Genomic DNA, 16,372 nt, shown 5'->3' on the forward strand with positions numbered 1-16,372 from the left:
GGGGAGTTTACGGATACCTGTGGAAGGTGTTGCAATATTTTCCCTTTCCAGAAGCCTGGTTCTCGCCTCTGCCATTTTCACCTTTGTGCGGCAGAAGGTATTTTTGCAAACACAGCCAGGGTGGCAGCAACAGCGGGTCCCCGCGCACACGGCTGCTATTTTGGGGACTCACAGGTGTACGTATGGATCGTTACAGGCCTGTCGACTCATGGGGAGAAGGAAGAGAGCCCCCCCTTCCGCCAACACCCCCGCCCCAAGAGGGTTCTTGCGCCAAGGCTGGGTCTGGACAAGGCCCTGTGCTCCCGTTACAAACACCCAGCATCGTTTCTCCATTCCCCGCCCCCGCCCCAGGCCTAGAGCATCCTGAGGACGGGGTCTGTTCAACCCACCGTGTCCCCAGCACAGAGTAGGGCTGGCTAAACTTTTACTGGGTTGAATCAACGCCCAGTGCTCTGCGTGCAAGTGCCTGGGCTCTTCTGAGAAGCTTTCTCTACCTCTGACCTGCTCTCTGCCCCCACCCCCCCAACATCACCTGCCAGGCTAGGCGCTCCATGCCGGATGGCGTGGACAGGAGACCGCGGGGTCTGGAGTTGGAGACCCAGGGCTCACATGAGGCCTGTGGGACCCCAGAGGGCTTCCCCGCACAGGGGACTTTGCCTTCTGGTCCCCAGGCCACGGAACGGGCTAATTCCCAGCTCTCGCGGTTGTTGTGAACACTGGGTAGACTTGGCCGCACCCTGATGTGCACACAGTAGGGCAGAATCCAGGGTTTAAGTCCTTCCCCCCACCTAGGGCTGGAAGGAATGCTGGCAATTAGATCTCCTTCCTCCTTTGACAGATGAGGAGTCCATGACCCAGAGAAGTCCAGAGAGTTATCGTCAGCAGAGCTGGGACACGATGTACCTCCTGGGTTCCCTGAGCCCAGGGAAGTCTGTACAGCTCAGCAGTACAACCCTTGCCTCCAGGGCCCACTGGGGGGATTGGAGAGCCAACAGCAAGGTCCCTGCCATTGTGGAGCATACATCCTGCTGGGAGAGTGGACAGTAGACCAGGGAAGCGGCAGGGTAAAGCTGGAGCCAGATGATGGTAGGAAGATGAGAAAATGTGGGGCAGTGCAAGGGTGGGGTGCGTAGAGGGAGATTTGGACGTGCTGGTCAGGGATGGCCTCCCCGAGGAGACGGCATTTGAGCTGGGACGGGAAATGACGTGTTCCAATTCAGGGGAGGCATCCAGGCAGAGGGAACAGCCAATGCAAAGGCCCTGGGGTCAGTGGAAGGAGTCTGACTTGTTCAGGCAAGAGCAAGAAGGTGGATGTGGCTAGAAGGTGGCACAGAGGCCATCAGAGGGTATGGCTCCCAGGCCCCAGCAGGATGGGAGGCAGGGCCAGATTATGACGGTTCTCACAGGCCATGGGAGGGACTCAGAAGTCTCACGTGCACTGTGGGGACAGACTCGAGGCGTGTCACTCCCCACTGGGTGGGTGTGGGGCACCCACGTCCTGCCTGCATCATCAGCGCAGGGTCTGGGGCCTGGGGATCTCTGTGACCCGGAGGAAGAAGGGCCCCCAGGAAGTGGATGGCTAATTAAAATAATAACGGCTCCAACTCTGATGACTCCGAAAGCGGGCAGTATTATTTTATTATTTGCTCACAGGGCGCTGGGGGCTTCTGGGGGTGAGCTGGGCGAAGTCACTGCAGGGTCTGACGCTGTCTGATCCCCAACCCCCCAGGGCAGGCCCCACGGACGCAGCATCAGGAAGCATCCCAGTCCCCAAATCACTGCCCCGGCACACCATCTCTATGGCTCTAATCTTTTAAATGGTGGCAGTTTGAATCGCTGCCTCTTTTTTTTTTTTTTATCATTTTATCCTTTTTACGTATTTATTCTTGATCACAAATAATACTTTTTGCATAAAATCTAAAAAGGAGCGGAAAGCAGAATGAGACACAAGAAAAGTACCCTCCAGGTCCTAAGGATTTTGCCCCCCACCCAGGGAAGTTCGCAGCATTTCAGCAACAGGCACCAGCCCTGACTTTTACACCCTGAAGCGGATGGATGGCTGCTGGCGTAAGTTTAAAGGAGCAGGAGAGGGGGGCAAAGGCAGGGGATGTTCGAGAGGGTTTGCAGGGGAGGCTGGAGGGAGACAGGAGGCCCCGATGCCACGGGCTGGGCCCAGACTCGCATCACAGGCCTGTGCCCATCTCTGTCCCACTCAGGTCCCCAGTGCAGCCTGGGGAAGCCAGACAGAGGTTCCATCCATCCCGGGTAGATGACAGCCAGGCAGTCCTAACACCACACAGGTAATTATCACTGCACGAAGACTGACTCAAGCATGGGCACATCAGGGTGTGAAGCTTGGGGGCAGTCGTGGCTGGACAGGGCACCTTGTGCTCAGAGGTGTCCTGTCACAGTCGAGGGCTCGGTCTGTGCTCGGGGCCGGCCTGGCTCAGAGCCGAGCACCGACATTTCGTGGGTGAGGGCCCTGGACTCTGGGCCCCCGGCCCTTCCGTCGCAGAATGGGTGCCGTGAAGGCTCCTGGCTGATCAGGTGGCAGGAGGGTGACAATCCCTAAGGAGAGCCATGTACTGGTTTCTGAACTTGAGATGGGGGTAATGCAAACAGGTAGGCTTGGAGCCTGATGGTCCTGGCTCCACCGAAGACTGGCTGGCTGACCCTGGGCTAGTCACTTCACCTGTGTCTCAGTCTCCCCATCTGTGAAATGGGGATGTGGTGCACGTTGTGTCCTTCGCAGAGCGCCCTGCACAGGTGAGCACCGAATGCAGCTGCACCTGTTGTGTTTGCCTCTGTCTCTCGCCTTGAACCTTGTTCTCTTGTAAGATACCATTGTTTCTCCAGATGTAGGGACACTGGTGACCCCCACGCAACTGTCCCGGGGGGTTCTGGACCCAGCAGAGAGGCAGCACCAGAACTGGACACCAGAGAGAAGGCAGAAGAGATGGATGGTGCGGTGAGGAAGGGAGTGTTGGGGAAGATCAGAGGGAAGGTGGCAGAGTGGGTGACCAGGTGGGTCCAGGGGGACCTCTCCTTGGTGTTTCCACCCCAGGGTCTCATCTCTCTCAGACTCGATCTTCGAATGCGAGATGACCAGGAACAGAATAGCTACATTTGTTCATTCTTTCTTGACACAAAGGTCTGCTGAGCACCTACTGAGCCAGTTCCTGGCCTGGGCCCTGGAGGCTGCCAAGATGAGGTCAGGGTGCTCACGTGTCACAGACCAAGGCGTTGTGTTCCTGTTGGCATCTCTGGTCCATTGTCAGGACTCCTGCCCCTAGTTTAGCCCCAAATGCACCGACCCATTTCCGTTCTCATGTAGCCCTCACCTGGCCATACTGACCCTACAAGTGCGTCCAGAGCATGCACCTCTCAGCTGTCATGGGGAGCATGTGGGAAAAGGATCAGGTCCAGGCTCTGGAGGTCAGGCCTCTCTTTACCTCCAGTTGATTTGCCTTTTCTGAGCAAGAGGCTGAATCCAACTGAGCGTTTGGCCTCTACCCTCCTGTCCTTCCTTCCCTCCCTCTTTCCTCTTTCCCTCAGGATCAGCTCTGTATCACTGGCGACGGCTCTCCCGGCTTTCTCCATTTCCTCTCCGAGGCGTCCTGCCCAGTTAAGTTCTTGTGTGTTCAACTGCATCCCAGCAACTGCTTCTTGGTGGTGGCGGGGGTGGTTTCAGACTAACACAGGGCCACTCTGCAGTCGGACCTGAGCCCCAAAGAGCTGACAAAGAAACTGCTCTCTGCCACGTGAGGCTACGACTGCTGCCCTCCCTGGGAACTGATCTGCTGGCATCCCGATCAGGCACCTCCAGCCTCCAGAGCTGTAAGAAGTATATGTCTGTGGCTTAAGTCCCCCCAGTCTGTGGAATTTTGTCATAGCAGCCAGAGTTGACTAAGACAGCAGTACCAAAACAATTTTCTTTTTAGTTAAAAAACTCAGTGGCTTAAAATTACAAAAGCTTATTTCTGGCTCATGTGAGTTGACAGGGAGCTTTGCTCAGTGAGGTCCCTCTGAGACCCAGGCTGACAGACGCTCTCCTCCCAGGGGCTTCCGTGGTCCCTGATGGGGAAGGGAATCTGACAGATCTGGCCGTGGTCCTGAAAGCTTCTGCTCAGAAATGTCCTTCATCACTTCGGAGTGTGTTTTGTTGACTGAAGCGTGCCACATGGCCAAGCCTGGGGCGGGGGGCAGGGGCGGTCAGGCCAACCTCATGCCCAATGAAGACCTTTGCCCAAGAATCCTGTCCCCTGCCCTGTGGAGGTAAAAGGAAGGTGTCTGAGAGTAATTCCTGAGTCCTCGTTCATCCCCGGCATCCCTCACTCAAGGAAAAGACTCAAGAGAAGACTCAAGCCTGAACGTGAATGAGAGCAGGGCTCACAAAATGAAGATCCATGAAAAGGGAAAGACACAGCGGTGAGCAGCAGACCTTGATATGTGGATACAGTAAATCAAAATGAATAAGGATAGACTTGTCTTGGACCGTGTCATCCAAGTGCTAAGTAAGGGCTCCTGAAATAGAAGGTCCATACTAGAAGCAAAAATTCTAATGATAATCTATTTATAAAAGTCACAGCTCAGCAACCTCTACAAGTTATGGGCATGGGGAAATGATAGACTTCCCAAGGATCTCATCTTTGACGGGGACAGGAGAGGAAGAAAATAAAAGAATTCTAGAAGTGTCATCTTATCAGACTGAGGAGAAATAATTAGGAGGAAAATAGAACATCTTATTGTGTGAGATAGCAGGTATCTCATTCTCAGCTACTAGTGGAGAAATCTGTGTCTGTTTGTACACACAGGGAAGAGAAGTTGGCCGTCACTGCAGTGGAAGGTGTCTCTATGTCTGCTCTGGCTGCCATGACAAAATTCCACAGATTAGGGGGCGTAAACAAATGTTGTTTTCTCCCAGTTCTGGACACTGGTAGTTCATGATCAAGGTGCTGGCAAGGTAGATTTCATCCTCAGATTTTGTCTCTTGGCTTACCGATGGCTGCCATCTTGCTGTGTGCTCATATGACCTCTTCTTTGTGCAGGTGCTGAGGGGAGGAGGGGAAGAGAGAGCACTGTGTGTCTCTTCCTATAAGGACACCAATCCTGTCGGATCTGGGCCCCACCCTTAAGACTTCATTTAACCTTGCTTACATTCTTAGAGGCCCCATTTCCAAATATGGCCACGATAAGTAGTAGGGCTTCAACATAGGAATTTTGAGGAGACACAAACATTCAGCCCATAACTGAAGGGCCAAGGTAGGGACCTGCAAATTAATAAAAGGAAAAATGGAAGGACCAGGAACTTGATGAAACCATCAAAAATGAGGAACAGTGATGCAAAATACAACAGACTATTGTAAAAACCACATTAAACATAGGAGATAATATCTCAAATGGATAGGACTGAATTCTCCCAGTACAGGAAAGGCACTGTCTTACTGGGCTCGACAAGAAAAAGGAATAAAGGAACAAAGTTAATTATATGCTGTTTTTTAGAAATACACTTGAAACAAAATGATATTTTAAATATTTTAAAAAATTGTTGGGAAGATATTTACAAGGATAAAGCAAATTAAAATAAAGTAGAACTAACAGATATTAATCTCAAACAGGTTAAAAATACTTACATGTGATAAATTAGAATATCATACGATAAAGTGATATATGGCCATAAACCTGTATCAAAAAAAAAAAAGATACAAAGCTGTATATAGCAAAGCATATTAGGAAAGGACAGAGAACTTGATAAAAATAAAATTAGAGTATGATGCAACTGCACGTTTCTAACAGAAATGGACGAAAATATCAGAAATTAAGGAGCAGTCTGATGTAGCGCATGGCCACTGATTAGATCATAGTTTGAACAAATCAGATTTTAAAAAGTCATTTTAGAAACAATCAGGGAAATTTGGGGTGCCTGGGTGGCTCAGTCGGTTGAGCCTCCGACTTCAGCTCAGGTCATGATTTCACGGTTCGTGAGTTCAGGCCCCGCATCAGGCTCTGTGCTGACAGCTCAGAGCCTGGAGCCTGCTTTGGGTTCTGTGTTCCCCTCTCTCTCTGCCCCTCCCCCACTCATGCTCCGTCTCTCTCTGCCTCTCAAAAATAAAGAAAATAAAAAAATTTTAAAAAAGAAACAATTAGGCAAATTTGAAGATCATGGAACATCACTGTGATTTTCTCATGTGCAATGATGGTACCTCGACTATGTGGAGAAGCCTCCTTTTTTTTTTTTTTTAAATTTTTTTTTTCAACGTTTATTTATTTTTGGGACAGAGAGAGACAGAGCATGAACGGGGAGGGGCAGAGAGAGAGGGAGACACAGAATCGGAAACAGGCTCCAGGCTCTGAGCCATCAGCCCAGAGCCTGACGTGGGGCTCAAACTCACGGACCGCGAGATCGTGACCTGGCTGAAGTCGGACGCTTAACCGACTGCGCCACCCAGGCGCCCCAACCTCCTTTTTTTTTAAGACAAAGTCTATCCTGGAGCAGTTCTTTTTCTTTCTTTCTTTTTTAATGTTTATTCATTTTTGAGAGACAGAGAGAGACAGAGAGCAAGTGGGGGAGAGGCAGAGAGGGAGGCACAGAATCTGAAACAGGCTCCAGGCTCTGAGCTGTCAGCACAGAGCCCAACGCGGGGCTTGAACCCATGAACCGTGAGATCATGACCTAAGCTGAAGTTGGGTGCTTAACTGACTGAGCCAGCCAGGTGCCCCAAAGCCTCCTTCTTTATTAAGGAGGCAAACTGAACTATCTTGGGATGAAATGCCATGAAACCTATACTTTAACTTTAAATACCTCAGTAAAAAACATATACGGTAAAATGCACCATTATTGAATCTTCCTGATGAATATATAGTATACCTTACACTTGACTGTTTTTTGTACATTTGAAATTTTAAAACAACAAAGTAATAACACCAGAATTGAATAATTCAACCAATAAATGTGAATATGTATAATATACAATTACATATAAAATTTTATACACACATATCACATAATTACATAATTATAATATTTATTATATATTTTTAATTCATATTAACTATATTATATGTGAATATCATATATAAAAATTATATATGTAAACACACATGTTCTCAGTGAATACTTTTTCAGGCATTTCCAAAGGCCACTGATAAAAATCAGCATATAACTGTATTTTTATTTTTTTTACTTATTCTTTTTAATGTTTATTTTTGAGACAGAAAAGGAGACAGAGTGCAAGCAGGGGAAGGGCAGAGAGAGAGGGAGACACAGAATCAGAGGCAGGCTCCAAGCTCTGAGCTGTCAACACAGAGCCTGATGTGAGGCTCAAACCCACGAGACATGAGATCATGACCTGAGCTGAAGTCGGACTCTTAACCAACTGAGCTACCCAGGTGCCCCATGTATTAAAAAAAAATCAGTATATAATAGGCCACCAAGAAAATTTTACCCAATTCAAGAACACAAGAACAGTTTTTCACCTTGTGCCATATCCAATGCAAGTAGAAATAAATGATTTTAAAAAGGGACCCAAAATCTTCACTTGAAGATTTAAAACATTCCTATAGAACTCTTGGGTCAAAGAGAAAGTCAAAGGAGAAATCACACACTATCTGGAAAGCAAAGACAAGGATGTGTCACACTAGAACAGTGGAATGGAGTGAATACAGCTGAGACTCACAGGGCCAGGGATGCTTTCACTAGGACCAGGGAAGACTGAGCACAACATGGTTAGAAATCAGGAAAAGAAACAACAAAAGAAATACAACAGAGGGAATTCATGAATATAAGAACTGAAATTGAGGACATAGAAAACATTTTAAAATAGTGGAAAGAATATGTAAATGCAAAAGCTTGTTCTTTGAAAAGGCTAATAAAACTTTTTTCAAAGCCCTGTGAGTCCAATTATGGAGAATAAAGAGGGAAAGTGAAGTTAGGGCAGATTACGAGTGAGGAGGCAGACAGACCAGTATAACTACAGATACAGGGGAGATAAAAATAATTATGAGGGAATATTCTATGCCACTCTGTGATAACAAATTGAAAACCTCAGGGAAATGGGTGATTTCCTGGTAAAAGTAAATTACTAAAGTCAGCCCAAGAAAAAATGGAAAATTCTAATAGACCAATTACCATATAAGAGATGAGAAGGTGATTGGCGGTCCATCAGTGAAAAGGCACCATAATCAGATGGGCTCACAGCTGAGTTCTATCTGGTTTCTAAAGAACTAATCATTTCAGTGCTGTTTAGACTATTTTAGGCCATTTAAAACGATAGAAGAGAAAGTCCCTTATCCATTCTGTGCATCTAGAATAACTTTAATACAAACTATACAAAATAAGGGGTACTATAGACCAGGGCACTTAAGAATATAGGTGAAAACTTCTAAATGGAACACTAGCAAATAGAATCTAGCAATTAGTCGAAAGAAGAGTATGTCACCCTTCAGGTTTCTTTTGGAAATGTGATGTGATTGAGGACTCTTGGCACTGGGGACATGTTGTAGGCACTGGTCACCCTCTTCTCAAAGCATTTCTTGTGACAGAATAAAGATTGGGCAGAACTAAGACGTTGTTGCCAGATGCCAAGACTTTATATGGGAATATTATGGGGCTTATTTCCAAAACAAGCTCTAAAAGGTAGTATTGGTTCATCATCTTTTAAATGTTCCACAAAACCAATTACTTTCTGATTTGAAATCTGCTAAGGGATTTTTTTTTTTTTTTGCATTTAATTGAGCACCGGTACACAAGACACTGTACTTTTGTTTGTGATACGTCTAATATCATTGAATCCTTGCAGCAGCACTGTGGGGAGTGGGTGTGATGGACACGGAGGCTTAGAGGTGCAGTGACTTCTGAGAGCACTCAGAGTCTGGACCTAATCCCTGCTGGACTGACTGCTACGCCCATGGGTTCAGCGGCATACAGGGAAGCCACATGTGGAAGTCCCCCAGTGACTTTCTAGTTCCTGGAGGAGTTCCAGTCCTCTCCTCCAAAGCCAGGGGCAACGGAATGAACACTGGATTAGGCTCCAGGAGACCTGGGTTCTAGTTAGTGTTCAGCCACCAGCTTGCTGATGGGTTGGGTTTTGACTCTGAAGACCTTTGCCCTCCTGCAACGTTCTGCAGCGCCAGCTCTTGGTCGCTGTCCACGGTGCTGAAGGCACTCCTGCCCCAGGGCTCCAGCTTCACCCATTTTCAGGGAGCTGGCCTGGGTGGTTGCCAGGAACATACTGCGATTAATCAGCAGGTTTGAAATGGCAAACTAAATTCTAAAGGTGGAAGAAGGGAAGAATTCTTTATTGGTTTGCTGAATCAGTGCCAAAGGATCTTTCCTTTTTTACCGAAAGCCATGTCTTTGACAATTCTTGTCACGCAGGCCTGAATTGAACATCTCAATTTTTGGAGAGAGGCATATAATTAAGTTTCCACTGCCCAGGTGAATAAATGGAACATTACCTAATTCCCAAAAACCCCTGTTTGCTCCTCTCAAATCCAATCCTTCTCTTCTTTACCCAAGAATCTATGCCAAATTTTATGTCAATCACTCACTTTTGTCCGTATGCTTTTTTTTTTTTTTAAACAATCTGTGTATGTATCTTTAATAAACACAGTGATTTGCTTTTGGGATTTCAGGTAACTAGAATTGTAGCACATGTATTCTTTGATTGCTTTCTTCATTCCGTCAACCTGTTTTTGAAGTACATCTGTATTGCATATTCACCATTGTATATAGTGTTCTGTTACACACATATGCCACAACATACATGTACATTCCATTCTTAATATGGCAGATAGACTTAAGTCCCTTTTTCATATTATGAACAATTCTATAAGCATTCTGGCACATGTCTCACATTGCACAAGCCATGAAATATTAAGATATGTACATTTTAGTGGGATCATTGGGTCATACGGTATGAGCAGTTCAGCTTTACTAGCATTGGTAAAGACTTCTGGTGCTTTCCATTCTCCCCTCCTCCCTATAGGAGACATGCCCCTTTTGCAGTCAGGTGGGGCCATATAACTTGCTCTTCTCTGTGGATTGTGAGCATGAGTTACATTATTTCCAGATTGAATAATCTCACTACAGTGTCAGACCCTCCTATTTCTCCCAGTTTGTGACCTGTCTTTCCTCTTTCCTCACGAACAAAAGTTCTTAATCTTAATATAGTAAAATTTATCATTTTTTATGGCTTTTGATTTTTGTGTCTTATTTAGGATAGCCATCTCTACCCTAAGATTGTAAAGATATATCATGTCTTCTAAACATTTTATGCTTTGGCTTTCACATTCAGATCTTAACCTAGAACAGATTTTTGTATACGGTGTTTAGTAGGGTCTCATGTCTCTCCCTATGGCTACTCAGTCTCCCAGCACTATTCAAGGAAGAGTCTATCTCTTTCCATTGGCATGTGGTAGCACTATGTGTAGGGGTCTGTTTCTGGGCTCTCCATTCATCCATTTTTCTATTCCACAGTGTCTATTTATTTTGTATCATGATACATTTTGACTTATTCTTCATGGATATTACTGAGCCTTTGAATTTCTAAATAAATTTTAGAATCAAGTTGCTAATTTTCACCAAAGAAAAAGTTGTGAATATTTTTATTGAGGTTGTATTGAATCTATAGATCAATTTAGTGAGAATTTATATCTTTATGCTATAAATACAGTGTTCCACCATTTATTTAGATCTTCTTTAATACCCTCCAATAAGTTTTTTTCTTCACAATGATCTTGCACAAAAGAAAGATTTACCCCTGGGTTCTGTATTATTTTCTTATTGCTGCTACAGCAGCAATACAACAATATAACAATAGCAGTAGGTGACTGCAAACTTAGTGGCTTAAACAATGCAACTTGTTATAGTTTGGATGTCAGGTTTCAAAATTGAGTCTCACTGGGCAAAATAAAGGTGTTGGAGGGCTGTGTTCTTTGTGGAGGCTCTAGGACAGAATCTGTTTCCTTGCTTCTAGAAGTTCAGGCATCTCTTGGCTTATGGACTCCTTCCTCCATCTCCAAAGTCAGGAATATCAGGCTAAAATCTTCTCAAGTTGCCATCTCTCTTGTTCTCTTTTGTCTCCCTCTTCCTTCCTCTTTTATGGATCCTTGTGAATACATTGGGCCCTCCTGGATGCTTCAGGATAATGTCCCTATTTTCAAGTCAGGTGATTAGCGACTTTAATTTTATCTGTACCCATAACTACTCTTTGCCATGTAACCCCATATATTCACAGGTTCTGAGAATTCGGACATGGACATCTTTGGAATGCCATTATTCTGCCTGCCACAGATTCTTTTTTTTTTTTTTTTTTTTGTAGTTTTATGGATGGTAAATTTTATCATTTTATTTTCTAGCTGTTGGTTGCTGTGGTACAAAAATGCTGTGGATTTTTCTATATTGACTTTGTATCCAACAGTTTTGCTAGGCACTTATTAATTCTAATAAATATGAATATTCTTTAGTTTGTTGTTTGGTTGATGATATAATGTGCAAATAATGATAGTTTTGCTTCTTCCTTTCTAACCCTTATGCCTTTCAATTTGTTCTTTTCTTGAATTTCTCTGCTGGCATGGACCACTTATATAATGCTGAACAGAAGTTCAGCTCAGAAATAATGAGCTTGTTTTGTTCCTGATCATAAAGAGTGCTTATAATATTTCAACATTAAGAATAAGATTTTCTGTATGTATAGTTTTTATAGATATCCTTTTTATCAGGTTAGGGAAACTCTCTTCTAGACCTAAATTGCTAAGAGGTTTTTTGGGGACTTAGGGGGTTTTTGAAAGTCGTGAAAGGACATTGACTTTTATCAAAGATTTTTCCCACATCTATAAGAACGATCATATAATTTTTCTTCTTTCATTTGTTAATGTGGTGGGTTCATAATATCTTTACCAATGTAAAACCAACCTTGCATTCTCTGAATAGATGTAATTTGGCCATGATATGCTATCTTCTTCACATAACACTAATCTGCTTGCTAACATTTAGATTTGAATTTTGCATCTACACTGATACATGATTTAGCCTGGAATTTTCTTTTCTCGTGCTGTTTGTCAGATTTTGGTATCAAGGTTATAATGGCCTTCTAAAAAATATGAGTGTTTTTCCTCTTTCCCCATATTCAGCAATATTTTGTATATCATTGGCATTTTTGCAGTTGTTGTTCCTTGAACTAGAATTTACTAGTAAAAACCATCTGGTCCTGGATTTTCATTTTGAAACAGTTTTTAACTACTGATTTGATTCTTAATGGCTCTAGGATTATTCAGTCTAATTACTATTATCATAAATTTCAATTTTTATCACATTTTTCTAGAAAATTTATATTTCATTTGTTTTCAAGTTTATTGGTATGAAGTTCTTCATAATTTCCTCATATAATATCCTCCTCTTATTGTCTGCAGTATCTGATGTCCCCTCTTATTTGTAATGTGATTATTTGTGCCTTTTTTCTTTATTAATCTAGTCAGAGGTTTCTCAGTTTTATTAGCCTTTTCAAGAAATAACCTTTGGCTTGTTGTTATTGTGTGTTTCTTCTTTTATTAATTTATGATCTTATCTTTATTATATTCTTCTATTTTCTTTAATCTCTTCTGCCATCATTTTCAGCTCCTGGAGATGGTGCTTAGTTCATTAACTTTTACACTTTTCTCTTTTGAATATAAGCATTTAAGTATATATAAGCATCCCTCTGAAATCTAATTTATCTGTATCACACAAGTTTGGGTACATACTTTTATTATTGTTCAACTTCAATATTTCTTACTTTCCAATGTAATTTCTCCTTTCAATTATCTATAAATGTTTCCTAATTTCCAAATACATGAGACTTTTATAATCATATTTTTGTGATTGATTTCTAACTTAACCATATTGGGTTCAGAGAATGTGTTGGTATGATAACAGTCCTTCAACTAAATATTGGGTCACAAAGCAAATCTCAACATATGTGCTTGATAAAAATGTCTCTCTATAGCTGTTGAGTGAAGTGTTCTATATAAGTCTATTAAATCAAATCTATTGAGTTTTTCCAATATTCTACATGTTTAATACTTTTTGTCTTCTTGATTCTTCAGTTATAGAGAGATATTTGTTTACTTCTTGTGGTTCTATCAATTTTGCTTTATGTATTTGTAGCTATATTATTGGTTGCATATATATTTAGAGATACTATAGCTTCCTGGTGAGTTATCACTCCTATCATTATGATGTTATTGTCTTTATCTCTAGAAGTAATTTATTTTTTGCTTTAGACTTTCTATTATTGGGATTTTTCAGGTACAGCTTTTCCTTGTGTAGTCTTTCATTTGGGGTATATCAGTACTTTATTTCTATAACTTATTATTTTTCAATGTTTATTTAATTTTGAGAGAGGGCATGAGTCGGGGGGAGGGATAGAGAGAATCTCAAGCAGGGCCTGCATTGTTAGCGTAGACAGAGCCTGACTCCAGGCTCCATCGCACAAGCCATGAGATCATGACCTGAGCTGAAATCAAGAGTTGGATGCCTAACCAACTGAGCCACCCAGGTGCCCCTCTATAACTTATTTTATAACCAATTCTGTTACTTACCTGCTGTATGCCTCGTTTTTCTCAACTATAATATGAGGACAATAGAATTATTGTTGTGGTTTTATTTGTTCTGCCATTTTCATTTTATTTCTGTGGTCTTTTTTCTTTTTTTGCCTTCTTTTTGGACTGAATAATTCTGATTTTTTTTAAGTTCTTTTTTTTAGAGCATCTAGTTTAAAGTTGCTCATGCTATTTCTCATTTTCCTAATGGTTACCCCAGAATTGAAATTTACATGATTAAAGCAACAAAGCTTAAATCTAACTTAATATCTTTACCCTCATTCTAATCCTTTGAAATTGAAATTAAAGCACTGTAGGGGTGCCTGGGTGGCTCAGTTGGGTAAGCGTCTGACTCTTGATCTCAGCTCAGGTCTTGACCTCAGGGTCATGAGTTTGTGCCCCATGTTGGGCTACATGCTGAGCATGGAGCCTACTTAAAAAAAAAATTAAAATACCTTAGAACACTTTGATTCCAGTCATACCAATATTTATGTTATTTTGCTATATATGTTAATTCTGCTTAACTCCATAATCCATAATTATTTACACAGTAAATGCTTATTTAGATACTCACGTATGTGCCACTTTATTGTTCCTTTCTTCACGCATCTCTATCTGGTATCAATTTCTTTCTGCCTGGAGTTCATTCTTCAGAATTCCATTTAATGGGGGTTTGGTGGTGGAAAACACTGCTTTTTTAAATATGAAAATGTTATTTCACCTGTTGAAGAGTGTGTTACTTAGCATATTCTCAGGTATTATCCCACTGACTTCTGAACTTTGTTTTTGCTGATGACAAGTCAGCTATCAAGCAAATTGCTATTTAAAAAAATATTTTGAGAGGGAGACTGAGAGTGTGGGACAAGAACAGAGAGAATCCCAAGTAGTCTCCACAGTGTCAGTGCAGAGCCCGACGCAGGGCTTGATCTCACTTTTTTTGAAGGTAATTTGTCTTGTCTTTCCAGCCCCTGTTAAATTATCCCTTTGCATCTGGTCTTTGAAATTGTATTATGATGTGTGTACTGTGTATTTTAAATGTTAAGCTACTTGAGTTTGTTGAGCTTCTTAAATACACGGATTTTTGTCTTATCATTCTGAGAAGTTCTCAGTCATTATCTCTTTGAATACTGCCTTTTCTCCATTCTCTTTACTGTTCTCCAGGACCTCTGATGAGATATATGTGAGAGCTTCTCACTCTGTTCTCCATGTTCTCTTAAGTCTCTTTCATGCTTTCTGATCTTTGTGGGCTGCATTTTTTATAACTTGTTCGGCTCTCTCTTTCATTCACTAGTTCTCCCCTGAGCTGGGTTTAATCTGCTCTTCAACCTATTCATTAAGTATTTAATTTTAATTCTATTTTTCAGTTATAGGAGTGCCATTTGATTATGTCTTTATGTTCTAGATCTTTACTCGTTTTAATCTTCTTTTTCATTTCTCCTAACAGATTAAGCATGCTTATTTTATAGTCTGCGTGTGATAAAACCAATACCTGATTTTTTTTTTTTATCAACCCTAAGTTGATTTTTTTCTGGCTCTCACGAATGATGCATTGTGTCCTTTTATATTTGATAATTTTCTTTTAACACTCCAAATTATTCATTTTCCTTGTAGAAACCCTTGGAATTCTGAGAAAAAGTGGATTCTTTCAGAAAGGATGTGCTTACTTCTGTAAGGTGCCGGGTATGTGATGGCAGGGTGTGTGAGGTGTGTAGGACCACTTTCAAGCTTATAAATGACTCAAGGTTTGGGGAAAGCACTTAGGGAGTGTGGCTTGGGAATGCAGGTGCATGGGAGGGCCATTCTGGGTGAGAATCAAAGCGTGGAGACAGAAAAGTTTTATTTCTGCCCTCTGAGTAGGGTAGGGGATATTTTCAGTTCATCCTTTACTAAGGATTTAATCCTTTGGACTCCTAAATTCATGAGGAGCGGTCTCCTATGATTCCCCACCTGATGCGCCCAAGGGGTTGTCTTTCTCCTCTCAATTTTTTAAGACTACAAAAACTGATACTCCTATGTTGACAAAAACCCTCAAAGTGAAAGTTGGCATCAGTGCCCCACTTGCCTCTCTGGAGGTTCTGGGGCTGAGTATCTCTCACTTTCCTGCCAGCTAATAGATGCATTCACAAATGTTTTTTGTATAATTACCATCCTTTTTCATTGTTTTCTGTAAGAGTCTTAGGGCCCCTAACCCATCACATTGACACCCTCTTTTGATCCTTATTTATAATTTGTCTTAATCCCTTAAGACAATGTTCAGAGGTCCCAGGAGCCAGGCGACCCCATGCATCCCACTCTCTTCTCTGCTTACTGGGACCAGGCTGGCTCAGAAGGTGTCATAATGACGGTGCTTTCTGGGCTGGCAGGGATGATCTTTTGAAACCATCCACAAATCCAGCCTTTGCTTGAATACAAAGAGCTCACTGTGACAAGTCACAGAGCTCACTCCTTTGCCAGGCAATCCATTTCTCACTTGGGCATGTGCATTAGAAAGACCTGCCCTCTATTATTTCATGTTACCTAATAAATGAACCCAGGGAGCAGACTAATGGGGAACAGAGACATCAGGTGTCAGGCTTCCTAGAAGACTAGTGGAATGCCAGGCTCAGAGCTGGACAGGTACCTGGTAGGACAAAGAAAGGCAGTGAGAAGGGAGGAGAAGGAAGCTGGGATCTATCAAGGCATTGCTATCGTGTGTAGCAATGTTGAGGACAAGGTGCCCATGAAATGAGAATTTTTATCTCCATTTATCCAGAAGAAAAAAGAGGCTTAATTTAAGTGACTTGCCTGAGGTCAG

The 16,372-nt window shown here is 42.7% G+C and overlaps 1 long non-coding RNA gene across 1 annotated transcript; it reads right to left on the reverse strand.

Moving 5' to 3' along the window:
* Positions 1–325: 325 nt before the first annotated feature.
* On the reverse strand, positions 326–16,081 carry LOC123383084. Its single transcript, XR_006592432.1, has 5 exons — positions 14,153–16,081; positions 5,634–5,682; positions 5,158–5,270; positions 5,000–5,051; positions 326–4,267 (listed from the first exon to the last, which is right to left on the reverse strand). It is a non-coding gene; the product is annotated as an uncharacterized LOC123383084 (long non-coding RNA).
* Between the last annotated feature and the right edge of the window lie 291 nt (positions 16,082–16,372).

Source organism: Felis catus, chromosome F2 (genome assembly GCF_018350175.1).
Source record: "Felis catus isolate Fca126 chromosome F2, F.catus_Fca126_mat1.0, whole genome shotgun sequence".
NCBI lineage: Eukaryota > Metazoa > Chordata > Mammalia > Carnivora > Felidae > Felis > Felis catus.